Genomic DNA, 20,130 nt, shown 5'->3' with positions numbered 1-20,130 from the left:
CGGTCAGCGTTTGTATCTACAAATGACGTAAGTGAAATTTTCGGAACTGTGGAACCTCTTGCACAGAAAATCTCTGTAAAATGTATGCAGGTTAAACATAAGAACAACCCAATCCACAATAAGATGGAGGTTAAAAGAAGACGACTATAAATCGCCACAAAATTTAAAAAGAAGACTCCCTTAATACATCATTTTAAGTTTTTAAAAAGTCTCCCTCCCCTTAAGTCAAACTCTTTGGCTAAATTCTTTGAGTTTCGTGAAAAAAAGACACCCTTTGAATAAGTGAACAAAAACATTTTGCTGAGATCGTTTTTGTGTCGACGTTATTGGGTCCACACCTTTTTTTTTAAACGAGGCGATTTTGAGACTGCCGAATACAGTCACAAAACAAGCCTGGAATTATTTGTCATTGTCAGTCACTACTGGGTCATCGTGTGGGAGGTACTTTTTACTGCTGACTTCAATTTTAAGCACAGAACTCCAACTTAAAGTGCTAATGTTCAACAAATTAAAGAGTCCCTTTTTAAAAAAATACTACCGTACATCCTCGATAATCTTCTTCTTTTCTGATCTGCTTATCCTCACAAGGGTTGCGGTGCGTGCTGGAGCCTCTGCCAGCTGTGTTTGGGCAGTAGGCGGGGGACGCTGTGAAACGGTTGCCAGCCAATCGCATGCCTCTACAATCTGTACAGGTTAAAACAGGACTACCATAAATCCAAGAACATCTATTCGGATGAAAATATGACTGCAAGTTTGTAAAATCGGCACTAGACTTCTTTAAATTGCATAAAAGTTATGCAGGTGGTAATGAATCTACGGTAAATTTGATCAGGTTGCAAAGATTTGAAAAGGCTGCAAAAAAATGTCAAAACTGTGCTTAAACATTGTGCATGTTGGAAAAATGTCAGAGAAAGACGACCATATATCCATCAAGTCATGCTGGTCGGAATCAGGCAACCATAAATTCCCTCAAATCTGCACAGATCGAAATTAAACTCACGTGAATCCCATTGAAATTGTGCAGGCTGTCTTTGTGAATTTGAAAACACAGAGCCAGTGCATTGTCCCACAATGAAGACGCATCCAAAAATTAAGTTCCATAATTGGAACAAGTTGGCGCTGTGATTGCGTCGCGTGCCATCCCCCAGACGTTGCGGAACGCGCTCGTCACTCATGAATATTCACCAGCTCGGGTGCCTTAAAGGAGAGCAACATTAAGCACAATGCACCCCCTGCGCCCACGGCTAGTCTATTTCGTCACTTTGTCCACTTCACAGGTGCGACCTGTAGAAGGGAGCGGGTGCCTCACCTACTTGAGACCAATAAACCCCTCCCTCAAATAAATGTCTCTCTTTTTCCATTTGTGAAAAAAAGTGCCATTTCCCAAATGCTACCATAAATGTGACATTACATAGTTCACAGAAGAGTCTGTTGTGTTGCAAAGCAAAACAGCAGCACCAACAAAGAAGGGGTTAAATCGCGTTTCAGATGGAGAAAAGTGAAGAAACTCACCTGTAAAGAGTTCCCTACGCACCCGCGAAGTTTAACGTGGTTGGTTAACACGTCTGCTGCACACGTTTTGCTTTCTTCCCTCAGACCTTGCATCCTTCCTTTCGCCTTTTCGTGTACAACACTGCTTAAAAACACTTTCTCCGTTTATGTTGTGTTATCATCTTGTCACCATTCATCACAGTAGTACATGAATAAACACAGGTGTCAAAATCAAGGCCCGATCTGACTCAACATCATTTAATGTGGCTCGCGAATACAAATAGCAGTATGTGCATCGATTTCATGTTTCTTGCGAAAATGCCCAAAGCGCAAATTGTCTTCAGTTTTAAAAATGTTGAGATATTGCAGCCACTCTTTGTCACCAATTCTCGAACAGTTTTTACAAGCCTCTGATTTGAAAACCGCCAGCCCGTTGGTCCAGTGGTGAGTACGTCGACCTCACAGTGCAGAGGTAGCGGGTTCGATTCCAGCTCTGGCCTTCCTGTTTGAAGTTTGCATCATCTCCCCGTGCCTGCATGGGTTTTCTCTGCGTACTCCGGTTTCCTCCCATATTTCAAAAACATGCCTGATAAGCTGATTGAACACTCAAAATTATCCGTAGGTGTGAGTGTGAGCGTGGATGGTTGTTCGTCTGTGATTCTGTTCGTGCCCTGCAATTGGCTCCTAACTGGTTCAGGGTGTTCAGGCTCCAGAACCCCCCCCCCCCCCCCCCCCCCGCGTAAAAGCGGATCGGTAAATGGATGGAAGCATGGATGATTTCAAAACTATTCATCAATTTGTTGCGGATGATAAGAAGAGGCGATCATACATTTGTTTGGGTTTGCTATCATAACAGCCCTCCAAATGAAACCATAACTACAACATGGCCCCTAAAATTTGGTTGGACACCTTTCCTCTCAAAGAATAAACACGTTTATTTGAAAAAAAGTGTATCGTCCACCCTGCAGTATTTGAAGTTGTTTGGTGGAACAAATGGTATGTTAACACTTTTATTTTATTTTTTTTTTGGGGGGGGGGGGGTGTTCAGGTATACTGCAAGAAGTGTTGAGAGGTCCCCCCCGCCTTTGCACACAGCACGCATCCCACCACGCGCATCATCCGGTGCTCGCTCACACACATCTCACGGCGTGGGGTTATCAAACAGCAGGCACGTCTTCGGTGGATGCAACAATTCCACTCTTACTGATCTTAATTGGCTGAGGGGCGTAAGGGGGGGGCTATGGCTGCTGCGCTATCCCTGCCGAAGCCGCATTGACATTCTGACCAAAATAAGGGATAAAAGCTTAACGCTGTTATCGCCGCAGTTTCACTGATCTGCTGTCAACACCTTCGCCTTCTTCAGTACCCTGGTTGCAGTTCGGCGCAGATAAGAACGCCGTGCGGCGGTCCGCGAAGCATCAACCACGCGCGGAAACGTCCACCAAAGGGGAAGAAAAAAAAAGAAGAGCTAATCTCGCATCGTTGGCATCGTGTCGCCCCCTCCCCACTCAACCACCCACTATTCAAGTTCCAGACTTTTCAGCACCACTTCTCTCGGTGCAAGGCGCTGTGTGGATTTCCTCGTGGATACTAGTACGTGCAAGACCAACGCTGCGACTCCGAAAACGAACACCGAAGATAGTGGCATCGGATGTGGGTCACTTCGCGGGGGGGACCGCACTGGAAGCTCTGCGAGGAAGGAGAAAGAAAACCGGCGGTAAGTGTTTCAAAAACGCACCACGTTATTATCGACACATGTGCAGAAACAAGCAGACGCTGTAAAAGGCTTCTTTTAGGCTTTAAAGTATGGGACATCTTCACGGACTTGTATGCCGAAGTGCGTCGATTCGTGCGGTGCGACGCCCAATTGTTTTTTGTTGCGTTTGTGGCTTTAAAAAATGTGCATCGTCTTGTCTGCATGCGAGCATCCCGCGCTGCGTAGGCGACTCAACACCCTGCGCTCCCCCTTAAATTCATTTAACTCCCCCCAAAATTCGATATAGTTTATCAGCCTATATAGCTGGAGCTTTACAGGTAGAAACAGCTGGTGCACGTCAGCGGGAGCAACGTGCAAACTGCCCCCCCCCCCAACACAAACACGCACACACGTGCGCGCGCACACACACGCACACACACACACAAATATACACACGTTACATATTTCCATTTCAACAACCCTGAAACAAGTTGAGTCATGCAAGGTAAGCACCCTTAATGGATGGTTCATCTATTGTAAAATTCCAAGTATTCCGCCCATTTTTGTGTGCCACATTTTGGCTGGTGAACACAAGTGGAAACGCTAGGATGTGCGTGTGCGTGTGTGTACGTGTGTGTGTGTGCCTGCTGACAGTCGTGGTAATGATGGTGGTGCCCCCTCCGCCCAGCAAACTTTAATAGGGCACTTTAAGCTTGCATGCCTCTTAATGCAGCAGCATTATTTAGTTGTAGTGGAGGTAGAGGGGATAGAGGTGCACATTCAGTTATGTGGTCATTGCACTGTGAGCTACACGACACAACCACAGCACACCGTAGTGTTCATATCGGCCTCCACGCCCGGCTTGTGGCGCTGACTCCCCGCGGCCTTTTTTACGCGGGGGGCCAAAGGTTAGCTTTGTGCCGTGTTATTCTCACGGCTTCAATTGGACAGTGCATGCATGGTGAAGGAAGGTGGTGGCGGTGGTGCAAGTATGCCATTGTCTGTATTCCGACTCAACTAGCAGTGTCATTACTTCAAGGCTCTGACTCGACAAAAAAAGAGCTTTTAATTCACTCTCTCGTGGTCTGCGAGGAGATATAGATGACATTTTGGTTTGTTTGAGTTCTTCCCAGGGATAGTGATATTCTGCTTGAAATGTCTCCTGCGGCTTCCACCGATTTTTTTGTTCTTTTGCCTTATCTGCTGCTCCAGTGCAACGTCAGCGAAAGGTTCTTCTGGTGCAACTACAGGCCTCAGAATTTGTCCTAAAAATTGACCTAGTTGGCCTAGCAAGTACTGGCTAATTATTTGCTGTTTAACGTACAGGAGTAATCCCAATATCTGGACTTCTGGACTTCCAAATTGTTCTAATTTCTGTATAAAGTGACTTTATCAAGGGCTTTTGTACAGTATATTTGATCAAATGGCCAAGCAGATAGGCGACTGATGTGCACTGTATGTGGAAACCCTGTTAGCAGTCAGCAGAATCTCCCAATGGATCTCCCTGATCACTCCCAAGATGTTCTTCTCTCAATGTAAAGTGAATTAAATCACTCATTTAGTAAAGTGTAGAAGAGGAACTGGCTCTGATGTTCACTGGCGACAGAAATCCATTACTGTACAATGGAAACCTCCGTTATTATTCACATTTGTCTTCATTTACAAGTAGGGTGAATTTATTAAGACATTTGGCATATTTGCAGCCAAATCACATTGTGGTCACATGACATTTCCGTGTTCTCTCTTAGGCGCTTGTATCATGCAGACTTGAGGGAGCTGGCAGACTTGTTCAGGGGGCATCACGTGACAACAGTGTTTTATTTAATTTGACAATTTCTTGTCATTATTTATTGTGCCGCCAACTTTGCGATTGCTACGTGACATCTTTCACGAATGAACATTGTGGAAAACACTCGAAACGTACACTTCTGAATTTGAGTAAATCCGGGTGTCAGTCATAGCATACAGCACTTCCGCTTGGAGCTCTTCTTCTGTAATTAAAAATTGTCTCACTTCCAGTGGCTGATGCGAAATTGACTATTGTGATACATCAAAAGGCTAATAAACATCACATAATACTCTCTAACGACCCAAAGGCGATGGCATTTGTATTTGAATGACTCCACTTACTCGTCGTTGATGCACAACGCCAAATGAACTCAAAATACTATGCACACATTGTCTTCCTCGCCTTTGATGACATCACAATGTCGCATAAGCCACATGTGCCACTACATACGCAAATTACATTAAGGCACACAATTTACACATATTACCATATTTCCATCCATCCATCCATTTTCCGAACCGCTTGATCCTCACTCGGGTCGCGGGGGGTGCTGGAGCCTATCCCAGCCGTCTTCGGGCAGTAGGCGGGGGACATCCTGAATCAGTTGCCAGCCAATCGCAGGGCACACAGACAAACAACCATATTTCCTTCAACAATAAATGCCTTTGGCCATTTCTAGAGTGTCACTGGTTACAGTAGCTCGCAACACTGGAATTAATGTGGGCCTTCTGAGCTGTTGTGTCCCTAAACTAAACGGCTTTCCTGAGCAAATTCCAAGTTGTTCTAATTACGAAAGGTGGCCCGGTGGTGTAGAAGTGCAGGAGTATGATTCTGGCTCCGACTCTTCCTGTGTGGCGTTTTACCTTGCTTGCCTGCGCGGCTTTTCTCCGGGTACTCCAGTTTCCTCCCACATTCCAAAAACATGCATGGGAGATTAAGGGAACACTCTAAATTGTCCCGAGGTGTTGGTGTGAGCGTGCATGGTTGTTTGTCCATGTGTGCCCTGCAATTGGCTGGCAACCAGTTCAGGGTGTCCTCGGCCCACTGTCCGAAGGCAGCCGGGATCGGCTCCAGCTCGCTCAGTTGTGAGGAAAATCGGATCAGAAAATGGATAGTTGGACAGATGTTCTAATTACAAAATGCTGCTATCATCGAGCCTTTACGAACTTGTGCAGGCGATAATTTAAATAGCCGATGTCATGCTATTTTAAACTTTCTACAGTTAACGATAGGCATGTCTATGATTATCTTTTACATTTGGCAAAATATTGATCTCATTTCTGATAAAATAGGAGTTATTTTCTTGGCTGTTTTTCTAACCCGGAAGTAAGATGCCTGGCTCACGAAAGCCCCACCTCTCCCCAAGTGGCTGTCGCACACCTTTCAACCCCTTTCATGATGTCGTCCGAAAGCCGGTTGCTGCGTTTACCGCCCACGAAACAGTAGATCGTAATAAAGATGCAGACTATATTGTGGAGCATTGCGTCCTCGATCCAGAGTCAAATGACAATCTTGATACGGCAATGATGTTCTATTCATCCATGTACAGGGTAAATTATAGAACAAGTACATTTATTTTGTATACAACAAAATACGCCTGACATATGATGATTGACAATGACGCGAACTTTAGTGCATTCATGCTAATATTATGCCATCATTCAGCAAGCGGTTTGATTTACTGACAGCTCTGGCCTCTTCAGCAGGCTTGATTGAGTGAATTGCACCCGTTTCAAGGTTTAATCTCCAACCTTCAGCAGGCAGTCTTCTGACAAATGATCATCACAAACAAACAGCTGCTGGATAGCCTGTCGTCGGAGAGGCCGCTCATCGCGTCTCTTTTCTGGATACGGTTGTCGTGCGTCCTCCTATTGGTGGATTAAAAAAAAAAATTGAAAGCTGAGTTCCAGCCTCCTCTGAGGTGGCCGCTCATAGTGCCTCTTTCCTGGATACTCTTGTCGGGCGTACTGCTGGCTGCTCTGAGAAATTGGGCACACGTTTACTTTGCAGGGGCTGTATGGGGGTGTTCACTCAATCTAAAATGTATAAAAATGAGGTTGTGCTCCTTTTCTTCGATGGGTGGAGGTGGTGCTTAGAGAGCAGGAATGAGCAGGAATGCTTAGAAACGAGCGAATGGAAGAAAACAGCACTTTGGTCATGTTTTTGCTGAGGAATTAGCATTTTTACATGCATGGCTAAAACCTCAAAAAGTTGCTTTTGCATGATCTAAATGATATAAAGTGGAACTATTATCAAGAATTGACTTGTATACAAGTACAAGTTTTTTTGTCTCCTGATCCACCACGTGTCCAAATTAAAACTTTTATGAACTGCATATTTCTAAAAAATGCGTCTGGAAGCAAACCGTTTTGCACTCAGCCAAACTGTGACGCAGTCGTGGGCTTGATTTACATTGATACATCACTGTCTCCACACTATACAAGATTAAGCTTTTTAGCCAGCGTTTGTGTTTCAGAGTTTTAAATTAGGGTCTGAAGCCCGTACTTCAGTTTCAAAGTCTTCAAGTCTTCAAGTCAAGATTTCAAGCCAGAATTCATGTTTCAAAGTAGGGTTTTAAGTCAGGGTTATATGTTCTAAGCTTTCAAAACAGAGTTTTAAGCCAGGGCTCGTGTTTCAATCTCGTATCTACCGTGATTTTCAACGGGATTTAGGTTTGTGCTTCGGCCAGCTCGTTTATTTTGAGTCTCAAGTGTTGATCAAGGGCCTCCAGCTGAAGAAGAATAAGAAAACAGCCTAAAGCCTAAAGCCTAAACCACCACCACCGCCTCACTGTTGCTGTGGCGCCTCTGATGATGCATCGTTTGCAGAGCAGCCTTTTCTTTTTCAAAGAAAAGCCATCTTGCCTACCTCTGAATTTTGCAGGACGATGAACACTTTAGCCATACTCCCAAACGGAAGTGTTGCGTATATCTTCACACATCGCGTCACACCTTGATGAAAGTGCTTGAAAGGCTTCCAACCAGAGACACTCTCCAGTCTCACTCACACTGGAACTCATGCACCTACAGCAGCAGAGATTATGAAAACAGATCTGTAGTCAAAATCCCACTAGACCTTGGTTATTCCATTTACAAAGACTCAAACTGGAAATAGGAAGAGTGTGTGAGTGCGTGTATGTGTGTGTGCGTGCGTGTGTGTGTGCGCGCGTGTGTGTGTGTGTGTGTGTGTGTGTGAGTGTGTCTGCTTCCTTCTCCTGCCGCCAGACACCATCTGCTCAGCAGGGAGCTTTTCCAAACAATTTCACTGTACAAAAAAAAAAATAAAAAGGTGAATCAGACACACGGACGCACTACAAACAGCCAGCTCTAGTGTTTGGCGTCCCTGAACAGCTCCATTCATCACATAGCAAAATAAATCCAACTCTCTTATAAAGTTATTTCACACACTTTTACAGTACCTCTGTCAAAACAATATGAATAATACAACATAATGGCTCATGACTATACATGGTGATTTCAGCAATGCCGAATTGTCAAGCAAAATTTCTCCCAATAGGAACAATAGAAACTGAAGCACAATAGTCCCTGGATTTCCATCACCATCCAAATACAAAACACTTGGATCTTCTATCATCAAATGAATGGAAATGCCATCAAGCTGCCCAGCCGAAATACACCAACAAAAAAAAAAACTGCGGCATGTTGTTTGAGAAGAAAAATAACACTACACGGGACTGTTCTTCATAAAAGCATTAAGTAAAAACATCAGGTAATGTAAACAATTCAACACTTTGTGCTTCATAATTACATGCTTTACAAGTAATTTGTTGTGCTGCCATCATGGGGCAGTATAATATATACACACATCCTACTACACGCAGAGTTTATGAGAAAACAGATGAAGAACTTCTGCAAAGATATCACTTGTTTTCCGCAGATGATAAAGAATACATGCCTATGCGTATCGATGTATGCTCTGTCCGCATTTCCACCTCGCAGTGCAGAGGTCAGGGTTCGATTCTGGGCTATGGCCTTCCTCTGTAGAGCTCGCATGTTCACACCATGCTGTGTGGCTTTCCTCCCACATGGCATAAATCATGCATGATAGGTCAATGCAATACAGTACTCTTTCATTGTGAGTGTGAACGGTTGTTTGGATATGTGTGCCCTGCGATTGACTGGCAACCAGTTCAGATGTTTATTTTTTATTTATTTAATGTATTTATTTCATTGGGACGGTGCATATGCATCAACACAAGAATAATGCGCCGTATTTACCATAAATGCTAGTTTTCAGCCATAGTCCCAAAATAGCATCATGAGACACATAAAACTTGAAAACCACAATGGCAGAAATAAGAACCAAATCGGTAAGACATCATAAAACGGACAATATAAACAAATGCAGTACTCAATTACAAGACAATAGACCAGGATACACAAATTACTTACAGCTACAAATTTGCTACATATTTATTTATATCACGCTTTCACAAGAGCTTCAGCTCAAACAAAGCGCTTTACAAAAATATTCACATAAAATAACAACATAAAACAACACAACACATAACATAACATTTGACAATAAAGTTGTACTTGACTTGGCTTGATAAGACACGGACAGTCATGCAAGCTTAGCCACTTTTCCTGCATACGCTTTGTTGTTTGAAAGACTTCTAGATCAAAGAGGAGAGATTCAAAGTGTCCTTTCACGAGTGGATCAGAGGCGACATGCTCAAAATGTGCACACATATGCAAAAAGCTAAGTTTGAAAGTAAACAAGTAGCTGTAGCGTCCATTGATGAAAAAAGAGATTTGGTCACTTCTCCTGACCCATGTAAATTTGTTTCAATTCCAAAAAAGAGAAAAAAAGACGTATCCCCGCCGACTGCCCAAAGACAGCTGGGATAGGCTCCAGCATGCCTGTGACCCTTGTGAGGATGAGCAGTTCAGATAATGAATGGATAATAATAATAATAATAATAATAATAATAATAATATTTATTTATTTATTCATTCATTCATTCATTCATTCATTCATTCATTCATTCATCCATCCATCTTCCGAGCCGCTTGATCCTCACTAGGGTCGCGGGGGTGATGGAGCCTATCCCAGCTGTCTTTGGGCAGTAGGCGGGGGACACCCTGAATCGGTTGCCAGCCAATCGCAGGGCACACAGAAACAAACAACCATTCACACTCACACTCACACCTAGGGACAATTCAGAGTGTTCAATCAGCCTGCTACGCATGTTTTTGGAATGTGGGAGGAAACCGGAGCACCCGGATAAAACCCACGCAGGCCCGGGGAGAACATGCAAACTCCACACAGGGAGGCCGGAGCTGGAATCGAACCCGGTACCTCTGCACTGTGAAGCCGACGTGCTAACCACTGGATTACCGGGCTGCCCTATATATTTTTATATATACATTTATTTATTTATTCCACAAAAGAGAATGTTGAATATTGTTTTTATGAATAAAAACTCAAATTTTCCCATGAACCAATTTAAAAATATGCGTATACTCTAATAAACGGAAGGGTACGAAGGCGTATATTTCATGATTTTGCAGTGTTCGGCCACAATGGTATTTATTATTATAAAATAATAATGTTAACTAATAAAAAACAAATGGTGAATTAAATATTTGACAAAGCTTGCCCAGCATGTTGCAGGATGGTTCGACAAGCACACCAATCAGCAAATTCTTAAATGAAAGCCATGCTTACGTTCATAAAAAAGCAACTTGTAGAAATTGGCATTGTAACTGTCTTTGCAGACAACTGGTGAGCCACATACGACAGTGGCGTGTTTCGACAAGTATGAATTTCACGCATAACCTGGCTCTTATTATGGAGCTGACATTTCATGAATGTTGAAACATTGTGGAACTGTTTTTATAGGCTTTCAGGTTATGAACATAGGAGGGGAAACAAGAGCGCGGAGCGGCGCAGCACAAGAAGTGTAATGTGTGTTGCCTGAGTCATCGTAGACACACGCGCACTCTCTCTCTCTCACACACACACACACGCACACACACACACACACACATTCTTCTTCCTTGGGCAGCGTTGTGTGAAATGGAGTGGGAAATGAGTGCACTTAACATCCCTGCTGTGGATTATACACGTTATCTTACACCGGGGTTCAAGAGCATCTTTGCCTGCGAATCTGCCTCCCAGTTCCATTTGTTTCCACGCGTGTCCATTTAATGTTCCCTACATGCCTCAGTCCATTTGTTACACGATTTGGTTACACACCTGAGTGCAGTCACACACGTCACATGAGATTTTTACACATTCAGGCTCTGATTTACTAAGATTCAAACTAGCGGGCACTGCATTGCATGTTCAGTCTAACGGGTTGCGCATGCTGTTGGCAACAGGTGTAAAATCCACGGAGGCCGCTGTATTTAAAAGAGGCTTTTACACTTCGGGTGGCTCTGATGCTTTTTAACTCTTTCACTGTCCGCTGTTTGAAAAGCAGACTCCCCTATATTTCAAACTGATTGACATCATTTTGTTTGATCTTGTAAAACGCATAGAATATTGGCTTCAAAGCGAAGGTAAACACCATTTCAGCCATGGATTTGGGTTTTAAATAAGGGTTTGAAGCAAAGGGTAGGGTTTCTAATGTGGGTTTCAAGCCATAGTTAAGGTTTCAAAGGAGATTTCAATCCAGAGTTAAGGTTTCACACTCATTAAGAGTTTCAACGTAAGGGTTAGGGCAGGTGTCGGCAACCCAAAATGTTGAAGGAGCCATATTGGACCAAAATAAACAAAAAACAAATATGTCTGGAGCCGCAAAAATAAAAACGCCTTATAATGAAGGCCTGCTATCAACATGACTAAGTTGGCTACAAATACACAAAGAGCATTCATGATTAAAAGCTTTATTTTCTTCTGTGCCCAAACCTTTTTGACGAAAGATCTACTTTTCGAACAACCAACCAACCAACTCACGATCGACCCGTTTCCACACATGCGCGCATACGCACACACTTACACACGCATGCCGTAATGAGCGACAGCCATAACGGCCGCAAAGATGAACGAGGCACGGGACGCACTTTCGCCACGTGCTAACTATCGTATCGTAACTCACATCTACAGTTTAAAAAAAATGCTTTTCACGGCCCGCCAGATTCTCTTTGCCAGTACCCTCGGTGAATTACACATGAAAGGCGGCTGTTTTTTTTTTTTAAACAACAATCTCCTGACTGATATCCTACGTTGCTAATAGAAACATGTGTCGCAGGCTATAACACAAATCTTCGTTTACGAAAGGTTAACGTTTAATATCTATTCGATACATTTTTACAGCATCGGAAAAAGTTAATTATGTTTGTGTCATGTTTGTTCTCTGACAGAAACCATATTAAAACGAACCCTCCCATCTTTTTCCATTATCAAAGATTTTTGATAAAACTCTAGGGAGCAACTTGGGGGCGCGAAAGAGCCGCATGCGGCTCGAGAGCCGCGTGTTGCTGACCCCCGGGTTAGGGTTTCACATCCAGTTAGGCTTTCAAAATGACTTTTTGAATCTGTTTTAGAATTTCAAACCAAGGATTATTTAAAAAAAAAAAGTTACATTTGCAAATCAGGGTTTTATTCCAGGGTTAGGGCTTTGAAGTAGGCTTTCAAGCCCGAATTAGGGTTTCACATAAGGCTTTTAGTATAGTTCTGTTTGTTCTTACCATGAGCTAAACAGGTTACAACAGTATTTTATGTGGGTTAGGGTTTCATATTAGGATTTTAAGTCAGGGTCTGGGTTTTAAATGGGTTAGGGTTTCAAAGACGGATTGGTGTTTGAAGCCTAGGTTTGGGATTCAATATTATTATATTTCTTAACATGAACTACACTGGTTAGAACAGTATTTTATGGATTACACTCTTCAAGCAGATATGTGATGAATGCAAAACCATACCTGGAATCTCAGTAAGACGTGTCAAAGTGACACTGCTGTGATGTCGACGCCATTCGTTTCCGCTGCTGTGGGATGGAGCCATCCGATGGCTTTTAAAAGGAAAGCTGCCATTGGAATGTAGACTCGTGCTCCTTTTTCAAAAGAGCCCCGGTGAGGTACACGAAGTAATAATAATATCACACTTGTTCACATCTTTCCACCTCTGAATGTGGGTGCAACTGAACGAGTGGAAGAGATGAGTGAGCATGTCACATGCACACACCTTCCATTTCACAGCAAACTCGAGCGCTTCACATACTCTACATATGGTGGAGTCGAAGTAAATCACCATTTTATCATGTGACTCATCAATAAGTACAGTTCATATTTTCTACTTTCAAATTAGAGTTTTGAGGCACGTTCAGGGTTTGAAATTAAGGTGTTAGGTCAGGGTAAGGGTTTCAAATTAGGATTAAGATTTTAAAGTCCAGGTTCAAAAGGTTCTCACATTTGGATTTTAAACCAGGATTGTTTTCAAGCCAAGGTTAGGTTTTTGAAATCAGTGTTAGGATTTCAAACGTACTTTTCAAGACAGGGTTTCAAACCAGAGTTTAAATTTAGGATTTCAAACCAGGGTTATTTAAATTACAGGATAGGATTTCAAACTGGGCTTTTGAGCCCGTCTTTGGAGTTCAAATTAACATTGCATGCCCTGATTAGTGTTTCAAATGAGGCATTGATACAGTTTAATTGGAAGCCAAAAGTGGCGAGGACACATACGGGCGCACACAACCTGTGCCACGGTGTCTTGCTTGGCCAATCATTCGCAGTCGTGACTCTCCGGGTGTCAAACGACACTTGATCACCCATCAACAACAACATGCGCGTATACCAGCTTTGGCGTGACAAACAGACATCTGGCTCGGTCGGCTACCGGTGCCAGCGACCAAGTCGGACACGTCGCTCCAATTCACCCGTACTCCCGAGCTCATCTGCAACGCCGATATTGCAATTGCGTCTCCAATTTGTTTGCACACCTGTTCATTTATTCACACTGGATTTATAATTAAGGCAAGATGCCAACGAAGACGACGAGCACAAACCGAGGGAATTAATGCGCGTCTTTCCCCGCGGCTTCCCACAGCGCAGCGGATAACACGATGTTGAATATCCAACATTTTCAAAACAGTCACATTCTCTGCATGCATTTATCACACTTATTTGGTTTTAATGAGTTGTAGTGAAGATGAATCACAATAAAAATAAATTGGGTAGTCTGATGGATGCATGCAGATGAAAATTTGGTGGCTAGGAAATATGCAGGGCTTTGAGTTATTTTGTTTTACTTGACCAAGTGAAAGTAAAACAAAATAACTCAAAGTGACCTTGGATTACAAATGTACGTTTTTTAGCAGATGATTCACAATAAAGTCTTGTTTTTGAATCAGATTTATGCTCATAGGTCAACATTTATTGTACTTCAAAGTCTGTGGAATTATATATTGTACCTGTATTTGTTTTGTGGATTGATGTCTGTTTTTGAAGTCATATTTTTACTTCACAATACTTACTGTGATGCCCCCCCCCCTATTTAACTCACAAGAAATACACCAAATTAAATAAAAGAAAAAAACCCTAAACAAAAACTAATAAAAATATTATAAATGAAAAGATTTTGGACAAAAAAAAGAAAATAATAAAAACGAAGAAACTTGGTTTGAGAACTAATGAAAATAAACTGCATTTAAAAACTAAAACTCCAAACGAAATAAAAACTACAATGAAAAAAAAAATCCCATATTACTTTAACCCTTGTACCAACAACCTTGGATAATAAAAGTAATGCATTGAGTAGAGCTTATGTTTGATGATGCAATGCAAGTCACGACCAGGTGACTAAACATTCGATTAAAACTATCAACTACGCGCAAATTGCCGTTATTTCGTTTTTATGAATCAAGTGGGGAGTTTTACAGTTTTACTATTTGCGTACTGATCAAACAATTTGTTTCTGTCTCGAAAAAATACAGAAAGAAATAAAATAAAAATGTCAATGTGATATCCATGCTTATCATGGCATAGCAATTATCAGCATGCACACACATGCACACCTTCCCTTGCTCTAATCCTCGCGTGGGTATCATTAACGGCGGCATCCCCAAAAATAAAATCTATCAATAAACGCTCTATCTTCCCTACATAAAAGCCACAACGAGATTTAAGGCGAGCGAATATCCGCTATATCAAGCGCATCCACCTACAGGCAATACACAAAAGCAGATGTGCGTGCTTGTTGAAAGGCTTCACAAAATGGCACATGCTCAGGGAGTGAGACGCCAAAAGCACACTGCATGGACTGTATATATGTCGACTATACACACGCTTATCTCCTAACATGCAAATCGCAAATGGCGTCACGGGATGGTGGGCGGTTGGAGGTATGCAAGGATCACGAGTAGGCATATTTGTACCCCCGATCACCACCACAACACTCCTTAAATCCACCCCACCCCGCCCCCTTGAGGGGCGCCTGTGATGCAGAGGCATGTTGAGCTGCGGGATTAATGAAAAACTCCATCTTAGTCATGAAAAGAGCATTTTCACAATCTATTTAACACCCTGCATGCCAAAGGCTCGCATTAGGCACCGTTGACTTGCAGTCGCCTACAGCGTTGTGTTGTGATGCATTCACCGCCGCTGTTGTGATCATCTGTGGGAAGGCTGCACCCCCTCCTCCCTCCATCTGCAGCAAGTCCCCCTGCTACCCTCCAAACACTCTCCCCACATTCTAGCCCACTGAGTCTTCACACATTTGTCACACTCATGGTCAGAAAAACTCATTCTCCTTAGCCAGTGTGGAGTCTGACAAACAACTGGAAGTGTAAGGGAGTTATTGGTGAAACGAGCATTAACGGTTGCTGACCTGGACTGCAATGCTCTTTTGGGGATGCAAGCCTGCTGGTTACTGTGCCCCCCCCCCCCCCCCCCTCCTCCCCATTGAGGCCAGAAGTCCTAGGGAGATTTGAGAAAAAAAAATCTACACTTTGAGATTTTTTTTCCTGCAAACCATGCTGTAATGCAGTGAAAGAACAGGACGTGCACAATTTCAATCAGGTCTTCCATGCTGTTTGTGTCAAATTGCGTGACTAAAATACAATAAAATGTAAATATTCCATTGGTACTTTCATCTATGTGTATAGATGACATAAAGACCACTTCAAATGTGTCTCATTCAAACAACAGAATAGGGTTGTGTGGTCATCTAAACATGCCAATTTCAGACCGAACGAGAATTATGTTTTTGGATTCCAAAATGCAGGCTCAGACAAAATGCTGTGGCAAAAATATTTATTCAAGAAAATTGCAGCGACAACATGTGATCTGAAATCGCTGGTCATCATGTGACTTAAAAAAAAACAGCATGAAGCCAAATGCGCTTGCAAAGGCAAGGGTCAATAGAACACAGACAATAAGAAGAAATATCCAAACGTCCAATCACACGAGCACAAAAATACAACAAGGGCCAATGAACAAAACGAGAGTGACTATGAATGGTATCGAGAGGGCTAAATATTCACATTGAAGCACAACAGCAAGCAAAGTCAATAATCCAACGAAGGATAAAACAAGCCTGAGTCCTTAAATACAAAGCCAGGATTGATGAGGAAAAGAGGCACAGGTGCACCTGCTGCAGGGAAACGCCCTTCACACCAGTTGGAGCTGGAACACAGTCAAGACAAAACATGACACAAGAGGCCCACATTCTATACTGAGTGAGTACATTTGTGAATACATTCATTTTGTATTTTGAATTCATTTGGTATTTTGATTGTAATCATCTACAGCTCAAAGGTTTGTGTTTGTGTTCGTTTGCGGGCTGTATTCTGGTTCATGGCCGATGCTATGAAGGTGGGTGGGCTTGGACACTTCCAATTTGAGTTGATCATTCAAGGATTTCGGCACTGGGTTTGTTCAAGCAAAAAGAACTGCAGAATTGATCTTAAATGTGTCATTCGGTGGTCAGAATATATCTTTATTGTCTACATAATACCTTCATTATCCAAACATGCTTTCTGCGTAAAAACAACTGTGATCTGTAAATACTGCATAGTGGCGTATTCTGACAGCGAATTTTTAATGTGGCTGCACGCAAGGTTGACTTGCTCGAGGCCATCTTTTCAAGTCAAGTGCTCAAAACATTACAGTCATGATACAAAGTTTTCTGCACTTGTTTCATTAAAACAAAAAATATCTATGATTGTAAAAATAATTTTAAAATGTACAATAATTACAGATAAAAATAATAAAAAATAGCACAATTTAAGCCAAAAAATAAATACACAAATATCACAAATATCGGTGGGGGACACCGGCATGATCCTTCTGCTGCCACCGCCCACATGAAGCTCGCCCACAAAGCCCTGAATGCAATCACGGCTTCTCTGGATGTCAGTATGAATTACTGTAACCCCCACAGCCTCCACCTCCCGACACACACACACACACACTGTGCTGCATGCCTGAGACCAGCTAAGCAGGGGAAGTGGGGCAAAACCAACTCAAGCCTTTGTGCAATATGGCCAAATTATGCAACTAATAATTTCTAAAACAAGCAATAAGGTGACGGGCTGACTTTCTGACTGACTGACTGACTGACTGACTGTCTAACTAATGAACTGACGGACAGACAACAGACTGACTGACTGATGAATGGGCCAAAGAAACCAATGAACGAACCACCCAAGCAAGCAAGCAGGCATGAAACCAACCAACCAATCAATCAAACCAAGGTTACAGCAACTCAGCGAAATTGGAGACAACATGGATGATATATACTTTAACTCAAGCATGGATTAATGGTTGCCAGCCAATCGCAGGGCACACATAGACAAACAACCATCCGCACTCACACTCACACGAGGGGCAATTTTGAGTGTTCCATTAGCCTGCAATGCATGTTTTGGGAATGTGGGAGGAAACCGAAGTACCCAGAGAAAACCCACATAGGCATGGGGAGAACATGCAAACTCCAGACAGGAAGGCCGTAGCCGAAATCGAACCCTGCACCTCTGCACTATGAGGCCGACGTGCTTACCAGTCGACCACCGGGTCAACCAGGTAGAACATGTTGTCCATATTTATTGTTTTACATCTATCTGCGGTATATTGAGAAGTGTTGGGACAGTCTCCAGCATATGGATTGAGATATTACTTTTCATTTGTGGAAGTGGTCATCTAATAGAAATGACTAGACTCTGTTATATTGAAACGCAACCATATTTCACAAACTGTGCTGCTATTTGATTGAGCTGAATGCCCCGAAACCCTGTCATGCCACTCCGGTGCGGGTCTGTCCTGGCGATGGTCGGTCCCTCCGTCAAAGTAAAATGTCAGGATGGAGAATTAGACCTGACAGCTCTCCCTGGGGGAGACTAAGTGGTGTCAACCTGTTGCTGGCAAGTGATGATGAACAACTTTCATTAAAGAGAAAAAAAGAAGGAAGGAGCCGGATGTCCTCAGTTTTAATGTCAGAGGGACGAGAACCCTTGAGGTCCAAACGAGGAGAGCAGCCAAATATGTCAGTGCCGTGCATAGATGAATAATTTATAACAGTTCAGATCAGAAGCGAAAGCAAAGGTCCCGTCGCTGCCCGATACTCCAATTGTTGTCGCAAGCTGTCTACAATATGGATGCTGCAGCGCTCGATACACAGGATACACAGGATAAAGCAGCTGGAAGCAACAGTAGGGCATTTTTTTAAAACTCTTACTTTTGCTCAGTAATCTTAACTGTATTTCCAGAGCATTTAAAAACAACCACCGCTGTATACAAAGTGCTGTACATTGGCTTCACTAACTAACTGGCTAATTAACTAACCGACTGTCTTGGTAATTCACAGAAAGATAGACAGATGACCTTCCAGCTTACTACTGGTAACTAATTAACAAACCACTTGACTGGATATCTCATAGATAGTGTCAACCCAGTTAAGGTGACTGTGTTGCGAACTGACTGTATGTTTGTCTGACTGACTTACTGATTAAGTAGGCAACCCGTAACAAATGAATGAACTAAGACTTTCTGATCATTCCATCGTGTGAAAGTTTAACCAAAACATTAACATAACAACAGAGGTGTCCTGTCTACTCTGCCCCTATCATCGACTGCATATGTATCAGTGATCCAAGATTGCCTTGGCAACGGCAGCAATGTTTTTTCTTATTATTCGGAGCCAGCGTCGTATTAGTGTGACTGTGATGCTGCTTTTGAAGGTCAAATCACAACATAGTGCTGTTTTAAAGCCGCGCTTGGCACCTTTGACAGTTTCAAATGGCAGAGTCGGAAACCATTTTGACATTTTAATATTTGTAACTCAGATGGCATCGTTCCATCCCAGGCAGTGAAGGCAAAACCATTGCTAAGTCCAATTGTTTGCATGGACTTCTTAGGATGTGTTTATGTATCCGTAACTTGGTTTGGGTATCCAAACTCTTGTGGATTCGATGTAAAGAATATTGTCAGTGTACAGCGACGACATTGAAGGGGGGGGGGGGGAAATAAATAATTATTCATTCATTCATTCATTCATCTTCCTAACCGCGTGATCCTCACTAGGGTCGCGGGGGGTGCTGGAGCCTATCCCAGCTGTCTCCGGGCAGTAGGCGGGGGACACCCTGAATCGGTTGCCAGCCAATCGCAGGGCACACAGAGACGAACAACCATCCACGCTCACACTCACACCTAGGGACAATTTCAGCCTGCCATGCATATTTTTTGGAATGTGGGAGGAAACCGGAGCACCCGGAGAAAACCCACGCAGGCCCGGGGAGAACATGCAAACTCCACACTGGGAGGCGGGAGCTGGAATCGAACCCGGTACCTCTGCACTGTGAAGCCGACGTGCTAACCACTGGACTACCGGGCCGCTAAATAATTATATACAGGGATATTTTTGCATAACACAACTAACTTTACTGACAACAACTGACTGCCTGGCAAAAGTGATTGATGAACAAATAAGCAACTACCTGAATGCCTAATCGGCCAACTGATCAAAAGAAGTGTATGCATACCTAAATTTAGTTCTGTTTTGCAGTGGTTATCTTCCGTCTTGGAAAGGAGCAAAGGACAAGTCATTTGTCTGCATCCTTACGTGGTCAAAATATTTAGATAAGAAAAAAAACGCAACGGCATTTGTATTTATAACGGTGAGTGAAGACGCGGCATGCTGGGTCTGTTAGCGGGACGTAAATGACAGCATTCGGGACAAGTAAAGGAGCTCGGAC

General features: G+C 43.0%; 1 protein-coding gene across 1 annotated transcript in view; it reads left to right on the top strand.

The window, feature by feature from the left end:
* The first annotated feature begins 2,611 nt into the window (after positions 1–2,611).
* LOC127607048 (metabotropic glutamate receptor 4-like) overlaps positions 2,612–20,130 on the top strand; it is a 208,857-nt gene continuing 191,338 nt past the window's right edge. The window contains exon 1 of the mRNA XM_052075088.1: positions 2,612–3,208. The gene's annotated coding sequence lies outside the window, so the exon portion shown is untranslated. The remainder of the gene's footprint in view (positions 3,209–20,130) is intronic.

This window comes from Hippocampus zosterae, chromosome 9, assembly GCF_025434085.1.
Source record: "Hippocampus zosterae strain Florida chromosome 9, ASM2543408v3, whole genome shotgun sequence".
NCBI classification, from domain to species: Eukaryota; Metazoa; Chordata; class Actinopteri; order Syngnathiformes; family Syngnathidae; genus Hippocampus; species Hippocampus zosterae.
Note: the sequence above shows the minus strand (reverse complement) of the source record. Positions and strands in the feature narration are given on the sequence as shown.